Source organism: Xiphophorus hellerii, chromosome 12, assembly GCF_003331165.1.
Source record: "Xiphophorus hellerii strain 12219 chromosome 12, Xiphophorus_hellerii-4.1, whole genome shotgun sequence".
Classification (NCBI taxonomy): domain Eukaryota; kingdom Metazoa; phylum Chordata; class Actinopteri; order Cyprinodontiformes; family Poeciliidae; genus Xiphophorus; species Xiphophorus hellerii.
Genome location: NC_045683.1, coordinates 16,959,393 through 16,974,292, shown reverse-complemented (window position 1 = coordinate 16,974,292; position 14,900 = coordinate 16,959,393). Strand labels below are relative to the sequence as shown.

The window sequence follows — 14,900 nt, the reverse complement described above, 5'->3', positions numbered from 1 at the left end:
GTAATGCTCCATCCTTTGGTAAAACAGGTGAAGCTGTAAGAAACAACAAACAGAATCTTGTGCAGCATTTTTACTAAGGTGAAATCTGAGGACTTTGAGAAAATTTTTTTGTTAAAAACATAAATCAGGAAGATTGGAAATGAAGGCATCAGGTTAAGAATCTGAGTGGCTAAGAAAGCTCATTAAGTAACTAAAATACATGCTCTTATGGATGGTTGTTTTCTTTTCATATTTCTGTTCAGATTTTGTCTCTTGTTCTTTTCCCTCTTTTTTTGTTGACTTTGAAAATCCTCCCTCAAAGGAGTCTCTGTTCTGGGACGGGCTGCGAAGGCTACAATTCGGAGGGGTAACGCAACACTTCACAAGGTCACAGAGTTTTCCAGAACACTGGAGAGGACGCGCCGCAGCCTCAAGGCTTTCTGTCCGCCCTGGGACTAACCTGCACAGTTTTTGTCACCTGAAACCTCAGTGGCACTGCAAACTTTCCCCCCCTCTTGGTTTATTGTTACTCTGACTGTCCAGACCTCAAGGACTTCAGTGACCTGCAGCATCAGCACACAAAGACAACCCTCATTCTGTCTGAAGTGTCAAAAACGTCACTTTCTATGACTGATTGTCTGTTCACTTCAGGATCGCATCTTGACAAGAAAATAAGCTTTTTCTTCACTGGGCAATAATAAAATGGTTAAAAGATGGAGTTAAGTAAACAAGGCTGGACAAGGACACAGGTTTGTCTTTAATTAAGTTGAACATTAATTAAGTTGAACTTGTCGTTCTCCAAGCGTAACGCTTGAAGAACGACAACAAAGAATTGGTCATCTTAAAACTCATTTATGAAGAACTTGAGCAAATATTTTAGTTTGAAAACGTACAACTGCATTAAAATATTAATTTATTTTACGGCTTTTTCCACATCTTTACCTTGGATGCTATCAAACATGCTGGAGGGTGCTATAAATAAGAAAATTCACATCAGTATCTAATATGCAAAGCATAAATGGTGTACAAATAAGCTAAAGATATTCACTTTACTTAAGCAAATGCAACTAATGGAAAGTTTAAAGTTGTGAAGCATTTAATCTATACAAAAATAAAAATGAAAGGATTTCCCAAATATTTTCTTTCCATGTTAGCTAGAAGTGGTGTTGAGTTTCTAATATCCATCAGAAAGCTTCGTCACACATTAATTTGCACACTTCAATTATTTAGACATTTCCAAAATCCAGCAGCCGTAAAACATGTAGAAATGTTGCTCCCATCTTATACTGTAACCATTCTGATCATCCAGTTTTATTTAAGTATTTAGTTACTATTCATGAAAAAGAAAACATACTTCATATCATACAGTCGCAAACATTCATGTCTTTGTTTCAGAATGGATTCTGTTTGCAAAGGATATGTTTAGCTATAAATATGATGTTGAAACAAATAAATAAATTAAGGCCCCAGAGATCTAGATGTATCAGACATGTCCTAAAAAGATCTATATGTAGAATATGTGCAGCATCCGAATCCTCCAAGAAGAGTTTGGTTTTCGGGAAATGTGTGTAAGTGACTGCTATGTCTGCTGCAGGTAAAGAGCTGTGACGTGATGCTCTGAAAACACAACAGATGGCTTCACGAGCGTGAACAGATGGAGAAAATGTGCAGGTGATACCCAACAACTGTGCCACTCATGAATCCATCAGGGCCCCCTGCAGGTTAATTACTGGTGTAAATAATTCACATCTCTCCTTAGTTAGGAAAGTGAAACTGAGCTCAGTTCAGTTAATGACAGAAATGAAACCATGCATAGACTGTAAGTCATTAAAAATATAGTGGATATGTAGAGCAAGAGAGAAACCCAGAGGAGCATTACTTGAATTAATCATTTTATTTCCCAAATTAAAGGGTAAATTTATTTTAGAGCCCTCAAAATCTCAAAGATCTTGAAGGAATTTAACATGAATAAATCGAAAGTGTGATTTAAAATGATTTAAAACACACTTTTGGGGCAAACCTCTTTAAAACAGAAAGGTACTGCTATCTATGGAGGATGATGCTATGCAACAGCAAAATAAGCTGATAATGCATTATTTCCTTTACAAAAAAATTAAAACAACTTTCTAATGGGGATATACAGCTCTGGAAGAAATGAAGAGGCCACATAAAATGATCAGTTTTCTGATTTTGCTTTTTGTAGGTATATGTTTGAGTTAAATGAACATCGTTCTTGTATTCTGTGAACTACTGACAACATGTCTGTGAAAGCAAAAGTTTTGTATTTATTGCAGAAAATGAGAAATGGATTAAAATAACAAAAAAGATGATGTGCGTTCAGACCTCAAATAATGCTAAGAAAACCAGTTCATATTAGCAATACTAATGTTTTAACTCAGGAAGAGTTCACAAATCAATATTTGGAGGAATAACCAGGAGGGTTTCAATGAGTGGTCTCTTAATTTTTTCCAGAGCTGTATATATATCAAAAGTATCTGTAGCAGAAGCGATGCAGTAAGTACTTTACCAATTGACCCTTGATGCAATAAAAGAGGGTGATGTCTCCTCAACCATCATTTCAAACATTTTCCTCCTCCAGCTTTATAAAACTATTGAAATCTTGGCTGCAGGTGAAGAAATCAGCCAAAGCTAATGGAGAAAAACAACACAATTATGCCACAGTAGGGAGTTAGCAGGCAGACCGTTGATGAGACTACAAGTGTTTGCATTTTTTTTATTAGTATTATTTTATTTGTCCTTTGTCAGTAAAAAAACAAAACACTTACAGTCAATAATTAACTCCATAATTGCTCCAGATGCTCCTCCAGCATGCCTACTCATGATAATTAATTGCAGCAGTGGTGATTTTTTTTCTGTGGCTCTGCCAAGTGATAGACAGAATGTGTATCTTAACTTCCTTTCCACATGCACAGCAATAGCTTGAAGAGACATTAAGTGAATCACTAACAGGTAAAGAATAAATTATTATTTGAGAAAAAAAAAGACTTTCAATTTCTTCCATTCACTACCTCTGTTATACTCAAACATGATTTTACCCTAGTATTTCAGTGGCACATTTGAATGAAAAAAGGGAGGCAAAAATTCAAATTTTTTTTCCTCTACAACTACTTTATTCTGAAAGCTAAAACTCAAAGTTCAAACAGAAAATTAAATGCGACAGAATTAAACAAAAGTGGTCGCAAAGTTTTGTTTCTGTAGGAGTCAAGATGAGCTCATTTAGCTCTCTATTAATTCACAGTCATGCTTAATGAACCAGCAAAAAGCCAACAAGAGCGGGTTTACAACAGGAAATGTGAAATTTAATTTTTGAGGGGCAGACAAGGCTCTCCTTATGCTGCAGGCAAATGTCTCTGCAGGTCAGATCTATAAATATTCTTTACATCTGCCCCAAGCATCAATTGAAGAGGAGTAACCAGAACAGACATGCAGCTGCCTTGCAGTGTTTTCAGAGAAGAGTTGAAGCCAGAGCAGAACAAACCTTTTTTTTTTTTCATTTTGCTTAACATGTTAAAAGCCATTTTAAAAAAAGCATTGCTATTATCACAAACCAACAAGCTCTGAACTCACAAGTTTAGTTTCAGGTGTTGAATGCACGACTAAACCATATCAACGATTAATTCCTGCTACTTTTTTCTGTAGACATAATCAATTTCTATTCCCTTATCTCTCACTTTACACAAAATATTCCTTTCGCTAAACGATAGGAGAGGCATTCTAACAGCTAGGTCCCCTCAGCAGCTCACACCAGACGAAGTAAATTAACTGCGATATCCTCTGAAAGCCGAGAATTACTTTTCTTGCTGCATTTTCACAGCTGTTAGAAAAACAAAGGAAATCAAGGGTGTGACAAAAACACCAGCGAGGTTGCTTTTTGTCAGAGGTAGGTGAGATACTTTGACAGTCACCAACAATAAGCTTTGAGACGCCGCTGTATAGGAAACACTATCACCAGAGGCAGGAAGACAAGGTCATCGAGAGTTCCTGTTCCAGGATTACTGGGGAAGGAAACTGTTTAAGTTTTGTCTCGTATCTTCTTCTTTATCTCCCTGTTTGCACAAAGAAAAGCTGCACCCCAGAACAGATCTGCATGTTGTGACGCCTCCTGCACGTCAGCAGCAGTAGGGTCAACAGTATTAGCAGCAGCAGGCCTGACCCTCCCCTCACCCTCAGGCAAAACTTTCTGCTCTCCTCACATGCTTGGCCAGTCAGTGCATACAAGCCATGTTTGTGAAAATCAAATCAAACTCCAGCCTTCATTTTAGCCCCAGCGAGAAAGCCTTCATTTGCAGCAATATTTTTCCCAAATCAGCTGCCTAATGACGATGGAGCCGTATCACAAAGCAAAGAGAAAGCACAGGAAAGCAGCCAACGGGATGCTGAGACTTTCCTCCAGAGAAGCTTTGTTTTCCATATGTCAGCATAAGAATACAACGTAAAAGAAGATACTGATGATTTCTCTTTACGTTACATGGTCTAGAGAAGGCTGAAGATAACATGTTGAAGTGAGACAGCTTGAACAAGCCACCGGGTAGATGCCAAAGTTTTGCGGCTGTGCAGAGCAGATTTAAGTGGGTGGATCAGTGCAGAGGGCAACTCTCAGAAGTGCATGACCCTGAAAGGCTGGAGCGGTTGCTTCCAGTAAAACATGGTCATTCTGCCAAACATTCCTCTGTCTTTAGTGTTTGGCAGAAGCTTCCAAGGTGTGTGCTGCAGTTTTACCTCCTATTTAACTATTTAACCTCAAGTATTTGTGCAAAACCAGCGAGATAATCACTGCTTCAGCTGCAGACAGAATCCATGTCTCTCCTGACACATCTTCTACTTTCTTTGTTACAAAGTTACTAAGTATAGTGTACCACTAAGTGCATTGGGCTTATCACATGGTGTTGCTTAGTTTGTTTTCTGCTGCTGATGAAAGTCTGACTTTTTGTTTATCATCTTGATCAAGTATGTGACCTTTTTACTTTTAACGTTACAAGAACAATTTAGGGCAAAGCTGTGACATGAAGTGGATACATAGATTTAGACATTTAAAAATGAAATCTGAAAAGTGTGGTATGCACTGCTCCCTTTGCTCTGTTTCCTCTAAAGCTGAGCAATCAAATCCCTCACAAGTTACTAAATATTATATATGCATAGAGAACATTAGTGAACTAAAATCTACACGAAGACCAAGGAACACAGGAGACATGTCAGGGATAAAGCTACGGAGAAATCTCAACATCTCACAGTGCACTGTTCACTCCATCATCCAAAAGTCAAAGGAGTGGCACAATTACAAAGCCACCAAAATGAAGCCATCAATCTAAACTAGCTGGACAAGCAGACATTAATAAGAGAGGAGGTTTGGTGTAACTCTGGATAAACGCTGATAAAAGAAAGTCTCATTTTCAGTTTGCCAAAAGTCACCCGGAGGATCCTTGAAACATGGCAGAAGATGTTCTGGTCAGGTGGGAACAAAATAACATGTTTGGACACGTTTAAAACATGTGAGCAGATGCAAAACTCTTAGTATTTGGTGCATCTTAACCTGCTGCATCGACCCTGGGAAAAGTCTGCAAACATTTGAAGATGATAGAGACACAACTGAGCTGCAGCTGCAGAGATCGGTGGTTTCACCAGGAGCTGATACAGAGGCTGAATCCAATGTCCAAATGTTTCAAATTTATATAAAATTCTGAAAATAATGAATGATATTCTTTACACTTCACAAAAACGTACAACTTTGTGATAGTCAAGCACATCAAACCCCCATAAAATGCACTAAAATTTGCAACAATAACTAAATGTGGAAAGGTATAAGGGTGTGAATACTTTTGCATGACACGTTACTTGTTTCACATATGGATCCGATTGAAAACTTCGTCCTGACATTACTGAAGAGGAAGTGCGCAGTAATTCAACTTGAGATGTCGTGCACCATGTCTCCATGTTCATTAACCTCTCATTAGCGACTTGCTGAAAGATTAATGTTAGACATTAACCCCAAAGTCTTCATGAATTCTTGTTTTTGTTCAACCCAATGTCAGATGAGTTCACAAAGTTTTTTAGGTCAACCAAAACCAGATATTTCTCTATGTATTCATCCATGTGACAGATTTTAAATCATCTGTGGTGAACTTTAATTCTAAATTAGTAGAAATGCATTTTATTCCAATGTGCTATGGTTGCTTTTTCTATAGCAGTGGAAAGGAGCTGCAGTAGCAAAAGATTATCCAAGGAAGCGACATCATGGAATAGACATCAAAGAAACAAGACATATACATCTTGTCAAGCTTAAATTATCTCCAGTGGTTCGCAACCACATGACCAGAAGTTTCATGTAATTACAATCAGTAACAAAATGAAGAGAGAAACATTATACTAAGAAAAAATTGACTAAGATATTCTTACAACTAAATCACACGAGTAAGCACATTAAAACAGATTCAGTGGGTTTGTTTTCCACAAGTGCTGCAGGTAAAACATCTGGCGTAATAAAAAAAGAAAACCATTATTTTTACCCAAGCTTTAATTTTATCCAAATTTATTGTAAATATAGCAATATCGCAACAACAGAAACAAATTAATTTAAAAGAATGCTAATTTATTTCTTTTGGTTTATATAATTTAGGATACCCTTACACAACCTTCACACTGGAATAACTCTCCATGACCTTCAATGAAGTTAAAATGCAGCTATATATTATATTTTGAATTTTAATCGCCAACTGCAACCTATGTGCAATCTGGAAATGTGTGTGTTTCATCTCCGCTGAAAGCCCTATTCCACTGTAAGTCAATTGTATACCTGTCTGTAGATGCAAGAGGCCTTGTCATAGCATTGCATTTATTGCTTTATGTTTTGTGTCACAGCTGCACAGTGAGATCGCCTTCATTACAGCCAAAACAGTGCAGAGAACATAGCAGCGTCTCTCCCAAGAGCGTTACACTTAGTCAGTCAGAGCGCTGCCAATATGGTGTGTAGCCTAAACAGGTTGTAGCCTTGATACGAGGAGAGGGCGGCTCTTCTTTCAAAATCTGATGATCAATGTGCAGCGGTGAATTTCATGCAGCACAATGAAAAGAAACCGGCACCATCACAGGACAGAAATGTTTTGTATGTTTAAAATAGTTAGGGAGGATACTGTGTTCTTAAATCACTGCAGAAGACACGCCATGGTGTGGTCTTATAGTCTGGTGTTAAGGGAGCTTTTGTAACAGCAGGGGAACTTGACAGAGTAATTAACAAGTAAGAGGTGTGACTCTGCAGAACAAGCAGTAATTTACTAGTTGAGGGGGTTGGTGGTTTGATCTCTGATTTCCACAGTTCCCATGCTGGAGTATCTTCGTACAAACCAATAAACCCCACGCAAGCTGCAGTCTGTTCAAAGTGCATGTATGAGAGAGATAAAGCACCAAATAGGCTCAGAAATGTGTATACTTTGGAAAAGCTTGAAGCTTGCAGCACAACACTAGAAAAGTGCTAGATAAATGCAGCCCTTTCACAATTTAAGTGGGGCTTCTGTACAAAACGCTCAAGCCATCAGTTTCTGCACAGCTGTAGTAAACCAACTTTTTATCAGAAAAGGTTTTAGATCTCATTTGAAAAGAGGTTACCATGGATTATGCCCGTCTGTTAAATCGTTATGCATCTGCATTTGTTTGTTGGGATTTGTTTCTCCATTGCATAGTACAAAATAGGCCTTTTCTGAAGAGAGTGATGTGCACCATCTGCTGAAAATCCTCTTCCCATTATCATTCCACGGGGCATTAGGAAGTTTGTGCGACTTAGTGGCAGAGAGTTTTTGGTCTCAGCATAGCAGGAACAAAGCTTGTTGTAATCTTGATCATTCTGAATTCTCCATTAAACTCATGATGACCTTTTCTTTCAATGAGAGGTGGTAAATTAAAGTGTCTAAAAATAATATAATCCTCATCGTTAGGCCTGTCACGATAGCAAATTTTGCTGAGCGATTAATTGTCTCAAAAATTATTGCGATAAACGATAATATTGATTGAAGACCTTTTTACACTGAAAATGATGTAATAATGCATGCTATTTCCTGCCAAAGATAGATACAGTTTATTTTCAAAAGAACACTAAACACTTGAACTGATAAACAAAATAAACAAAACAACCAAAAACAAAAATAAAATGGATTCTCAGTCTCCATTAACAAAAAACTCACTTGGAAAAAAAAAACTAAACAACATAAAGTAAAAGTGGAAATAAATACTGCATTCAACCAAAAGAGTGCAGATTATGAAGTCTGTATATGATATTGCCCTTCAGTAATAATTAGATTTAAATAGAGAAGATGGGCACATCGACTACCTGATGCAATAGTTCACACTACACGGTTTTTTTATCCTATTTTTCCCCTTACGACAATCTTAAAACGTTGGTCTTTCTAAGATTGTGTTGTGTGTTACGGTAGATCGTTGTTGCCGCTCCGATCTAAATCAGGGTTTTTTCCCCGACTGGGATCTTAACGCAACCTGTTGAATGTGACAGGTAGCCAATCAGAAAGCGCGGATTCTCCTCTGTGTTTTCTGAGGGGAAATTACGTCCCAAACAGCTGACACGGCGCAACCCGAAGTCCAGCGGACATTGGAGATGATATGTGGAAACAACATTAATGTTTATTCAACATGCAAAGAATATAGAAATGACAAGGGGAGGAGTTGGAGCGAAATTGCTACCGCAGTTGATAAACCCGGTAACTTTTCAGCTGTTCTTCGTTAACGTGACATAAATAGGTTATAATGATTTTCATTCAGTCAGAACTGACACTAGCCACGTGCATTGCAGGTAGATTGTAGTAAAGCATTGATTAATGCTGGTTTTAAAATTAGTTCACTGGACTTGTAGCCATTATTTTGTGCCCATTGTTGGACACCACACGGCAGGAACGAACCCGATCGAACCGTTATACCTAGGATTTCTGTCGGGTAATGTGTGATCTGTCAGGTTTTGAAAATGGGCCGACAATCGGCCGACAGCTCTAAGATCGTATAGTGCGCGCTGGGCTTTACACTAAGGAAATGAGGAAGGGAGGAGTCAGTGGAGAGCACCGGAGTTCAGCTTTTTTTCATTCAGTCTCATTAGCTGAAAGAGAAAAAGGTCGGAAGAGACGATAGTGCCGATAATTAAAATGACATCGATAGCTTTAATTTATCGTACGATTAATCGATTTATAGTTTATCGCGACAGGCCTACTCGTCGTTGACAATAGCACAGTTGTGTAAACGCCCCGGTGTTGTAAAATGAGCAATCATGAATTTTCCCGACATGTTCCGAAGAAAACGGTCAATCAACGGGGACCAGCTAAAGTTGGACAAATCATGTAGTTTATCTGTAAATCAGAAAAAAAGATCTGACCATTTCTGAAAAGAAAAACGCTGAAACTTTGATAGCCAGGGTTGTGATGCCCAGAGAAACGGACATCCAGACACTAATGATGTGCCAAAAAGCTCCGAACCAAGTGAAACAACCCAGATTCCCACAGTGTCAGTTTCTGATGTCTGAGTGGCTGCCACACCCATGAACCCAGCGGGCCGCATGGATGGATATTTCAAGAACAATCACTTCAATCGGTCTTCTCTAATGGCTTCATAAAAGAAGTAATTATTCTGCAGCAGTGAGGCGCTGTCAGCGGGAGATCAAATGATGTCTTTTTCCATCCGAGCTTAACAAAGCTCGTCATTCAGAGCCTTTCAGCGTGTCTGTTTTCCCTTCTTCAAAGAGGAAAAGAGATTCTCTTCTTACACCTCAGCTAAGCAAAGATGATCTCGCTGCTTTAATTAAAAGTGAAATCTCAGAGATTTCATTTTTCTGTGGTGAATCTCAATATTTCTGCTTGAACAGACCTACGAGAGGATCGCAGATGCTTTCAGCAAATGTTTCATTTGTGGGAAAGATAAAGCGAATAGAGTTGGGGGAGAGAATCAAGGCTGTCTGGAAATTTTCACAATTTTCAAATAGTTAATCCACAATTACCATGACACTGTTAACTTCTGACATTTTAAAAGTATGATTTAATTAAGAGTAAGAGCAAAACTTTTTCCACGTTGCAAAGCAAATATATGCATTTCTTTTAGAAAATTTTCTCAGTAGCTCTGAGTGGGTGTTAAGGTTTTAATAAACTCCAAATGAAAAAAAAATACATATATATATATAAATACTCATGTAATTCCACTTATTATTAAATATTTATGTAACTCTGTTTAATTGGTTATTCAATCTATAACATCAACACAAGACCAAATGATAGAACCTCCTTTCTTTTCCAATCATGTTTCAAGAGGTAATGCAATTAAAGTGTTATGTTCTCCACTAATCTTAACTCTGGTTAAGATTAGTAGAGTGACCAGGAAGTATTAAAAGTTTATGTAAGGTGTAATAAAACTTGATGAATCACAACCATATTGTGATTCATCCTGGTGAATGAATAAATGAAAAGGGGGAATTCACATGTCAGTACAGCCCGTCCAACGAACAAAACAAGCGAATAGGACATGGGTAGACAGCTGCCTGAGGCTGCAGCCCTGGAAGGCGCTGCGCTTTGGTTAGATGAGAACAACAACATTAGGATAGATGAGGAAAAAAAAATCATATCTCACACTGTGCGGGGGGTTGCAAAACACCTCTGCAGATGAAAGCAACATATAGACAGCATAAGGATGGGAGGCCCGCGAAGGCGGTGCATCTCCTTTCACTGAGACCAGGAGGAATTGCTGAGCACCAATAGAGAGCAGCACATTCTTATTTTAGATCATAAGAATTAATCTTGACAATAAAAAAGCCAAAACTTTGACACTGGTAGCAGTTTCTGGATGAGATTGTGTAGATGGAGGCATCACCTGGAAAAGTCTGTTCTTCTAGTTGGAACACAGCAACCAGATAACTTCATGATAACTTCATATATCACGATATATGAAGACCAGGCTTAGGGTTTCCAAACTATTTTTCTTATTGTGTTTTTTTTCTTTATAAAAAGGCAACATGGACGGACATGGAGTCATTCCACACATCCCTCCCCCACCTGCTGCAGCTGCACATTTTAGCCTCTCTTAAACTTTCTCTCAAGAAAGACAAGCATGTGTGGAAACTGAAGAGCCACAACTCACTTATAAAAGCAACACTGTTTTGAAAGTATAGAATACAAGCCAACAGTAGCATATCTGATAGCTGCAGGTTCAACCTGCAGGTTCAACTCGATTCATTAAGCAGCTAATATCAGCTCATTATACTCCCAGTTTTATTCTGCATATTAAGCACTTTAAATTAAACACTACAGCTGAATTTTAGTATATAATTAATCGGTAGTCTTGCTTAAGTCCTTCATGCCTGCATGAATCTGTCAACTAAAAAAAAAACAATGCAATTAAACACAGGCCAATTAGCTGCACAAAAATGTACCAAGGTTTCCAACAACTGGGGTTTCAGCAACTAAACTGTTCAGCTACAGTTCAGGTTATCAACCAAAACCGACGTGGTGATCGTGATTGTTAAACTTGTCTACCATGATACCTCAGTACCTAATAAAACACATTTTGTGCCTATATCGCACCAAACACGCCAGATGTTGCATTGACTCTCATTCAACCCATAGCGTCTACTTTCTACCAAAAGAAGAAATGTCAGTCTTTGTTTGTAGTTACAAGTCTTTGAGTGGAAGTCCTCCTTGCCATTCTCCCAATCTGTTGCTCCTGGTGTCAGACTAAAATCAGGACTCTGGATGGCTTAGCGTTGCTTCTAGTGGGGAAGAAACATGCTGGTCAAATTAAAAGATACATTTATAGCTAAATTTGCCAGGGTAAACTAGTTAAATATCTACAGTTTTGGTCCAGGACAACTCTGGAAAAATAATTAGGACCACATGAATCCCAGATGGGTTTCCAATTTTGTAATGATTTATTCAGTCACATGAGACCCAGGAAGAATAAGGGGTTCCCAACCGGGTTCTATTTGGTCAACCAATGTTGGCCCCATACAAGGAGCCCGCTTTAGGGTCCAGGCCCATTTAGCACCAATCCAGCCTGAAAAGAGTCCAGTTTGGACCCACCCCAACATGTTTACTGGGTGAAGCATTTTATGTCACAGAAAGCCAGGCTAACAACAAATAAAGGCTTTCTCACAAAGTTATGTAACCAGAAATCTAAAATTCCACAATATCTCCTTAGGTGACATTTTGCTAGTTCTCAGCAAAAACTATGACATGTTTATGATTGTAAACAGGTAGTATAATAAAACTGGTTTTAAATAAGAATGATAAGAATATCCAACAATGGTTTCTGATAATTGAAAAAATTACCACTCTGAAGATAAATTAATAAATTGTGAGATCAAAACCAAACAATTCTTTGTCCACGACAAAGAACAGTGATACTGGAAATGAGATCAGGGATGCTAAAACACCTGTTTCACATGTTGCCATGTTGGTGGCACTTTTTGTCACATAAGGACAATGACCATATCCTTGTGAATTGTTGAGGTTCATCTGATTCATTGGGCAGAGAAAGAACAGAAAGCTGGTCGAGTGCTTTGGAGTTCGGTGAGCAGACATCACAGACCCTTTCACTGTTCGGGATGGATTCAAGTTCCAGTGTCAACAAGCGCCCACTTTGCTAAAGTGTCCTTCAGCAAGAATCCTCCAACTCTGTTGTTCACAAGTCCTCCACTTACACCTCCCTCAGCAAGAGAAAAATGACAGGGGTGATTAGAGTTTATTCTCTAACAAATACAAGCCACTGTACACTATTTATTACTATTTTTTAGTAATAAAAACCTATTGGTTTAAAAAAAGGCAAGGATATTTATGTATTCCTCCTAAAGCACACAAAGCATCATTTGAAGTGATAAATATTGATATAATTTTCCTTTTTCTAAAGATGTCCAAGAATATGCAGTGTGGTCGATGAGATGAATCCTGTGCAGATGAATGTAGGGAATTACAGGCTGAGGGCTCTGAGTACTTGGTATTTTTATGTATAAGTGATGATGTTCTTAATAATTTGCGGGTAAATTTAGGTCGTACAACTACATGAACACTTGACATAAACTTTAAATATCCTTGAACTTTTTCCCATTATCAAATGTGACAGTAACAAACATCGTCACGCAAGATTGGTATTCCTCTGCGCTGAGCCGAACTGAAGCAGATTGCAAAGCTCCTCTCTGCTTGGTGGTGCACACAGCTCAGCTCGTTGCACTCTGGTCAATTGATACTCGGAGAGCCAAAGGAGACAAGATACCTATCAAACCGGTATGGACTGAGCAAAAACCAGCTAGCCAGTGTTGAAACAGAGCTTCTTCGTAAGTACCACACCGGCCTCGAGATCCAAGCATCTTATCATTTTCTCGTCCTGGTCTTCTTTTTCCTCTATTATCTCACCATAACAGGTTTTGTTTTTTTCCTGGAACAAGAAAGAAAAATACAACTTTCCACATAAAATGTCAAGATAAACTACTTGCTATATTGAAAACACTGCCTCATTGTAATCTGCTGTGGCATGCATTTACATTCAACACAAGAGATTCACAGCTGAGCTGGGAGGATGAGTTGACAACCATTAGTCAAGCACTCTGTAAATCTGGTCTTTAAAGAAAAGTGTGAAAAAATAAAGCAAGTCTGAAATGAAAAGCATTACAGTACATGTCAAAGTCAAACTAATCATTTCAATTTTCTGCATCAGTAACTGTTTTGTCTGTGAATTTTTATTAATAAACAGAGCTTAAAAAATATTAATCCAGGTTTCTGTGTTAATCAATGTTTTCTGCCAAAGGAAATCAAAAGCAAAACTATGTTTTAAATTTTTTTAGCCATTACTTAAATATTGCTAAATACAGTGCAGGGACAACATATGGTTTCAGTCACTTACATCTGATACATTAACCACAGCATAGAAAAATATTTTTTTTCCTCAGAGTATGCGCTCTGTTTTGCTTCAACCACCTACACATATAACCCACAGCAGAATCTCAACTATTTCACACTCATGCTGCTTGGGCCGTTTCTGTCAAACTAAAATATGTGGTAGATTAAATGAAAGACTTTGCTCACTAAGTTTCATCTTAATAGCTCTGATCACCATGCTTCTATGAGGAAGTGTATCAAGATGACCCTTCCCCAGATGTCTTTTTTTTATTGAGCTGTGCAGCATGTTTGTGATAATGATCTAGACGCATCCATCTCAGAAACATGACGTGTGCTCTTATTACAGGATGCTCCGTAGGCGTGAATTGCAAAATGCGTGGCGAACTATGAACCTCGTCTGCATGACGCAAATCTGTGTGTAAAGGTCGAGGAGCACCACAGGCCTCCTGTCAAAATATCCTTTCCAATTAAGAAGAGACATTGTTAGAGGCCTTGTTGCTCACATGTCATGCTTCCACTCGAATATTCTTGGTGGAAACAAGTTGTTGACGCTGAGTGTTAAAATATCAAAACAATGACTAAGCTGGTTGCTCACTGACCATAAATAAAAATGGCTAACAGAGCATCTAATAACTTTAAAAAGGTTAAGAATTAATAACTTGCATTAATAAAGGTTAAAACATACAGTTTTAGGAGGAAAGGTATGAATGCAGAAATTCCCTGACAGTTGTATGTGCCAGTAAAGATCGCTGCTTGGAAGTTAAATGTACATTAGTGATGGATAAACATAACAATGCTAAATATCAGAATCAGGTCATCTGTAGCATAAAAAGAGACTCTAACTGTAGCTCTTTGAAAAACTGGAAGAATATAAAAATCTTTGGGAAACTCTAGGATACTCTATTGGCTTTGATTTCCCCCAGATCGTCTGTAACATGGGTTTGTGTGTAATAAAATACTATTCAATAAAATACTGTTCATCAGAGTGCGTACCTGTGTTTTGCAGAGGCATATTTATGCACCGACAATGTACTTTGA

General features: G+C 38.1%; 1 protein-coding gene across 1 annotated transcript in view; it reads right to left on the bottom strand.

The window, feature by feature from the left end:
• wscd2 (WSC domain containing 2) overlaps positions 1-14,900 on the bottom strand; it is a 50,624-nt gene that overhangs the window by 22,474 nt on the left and 13,250 nt on the right. The window lies entirely within an intron of this gene.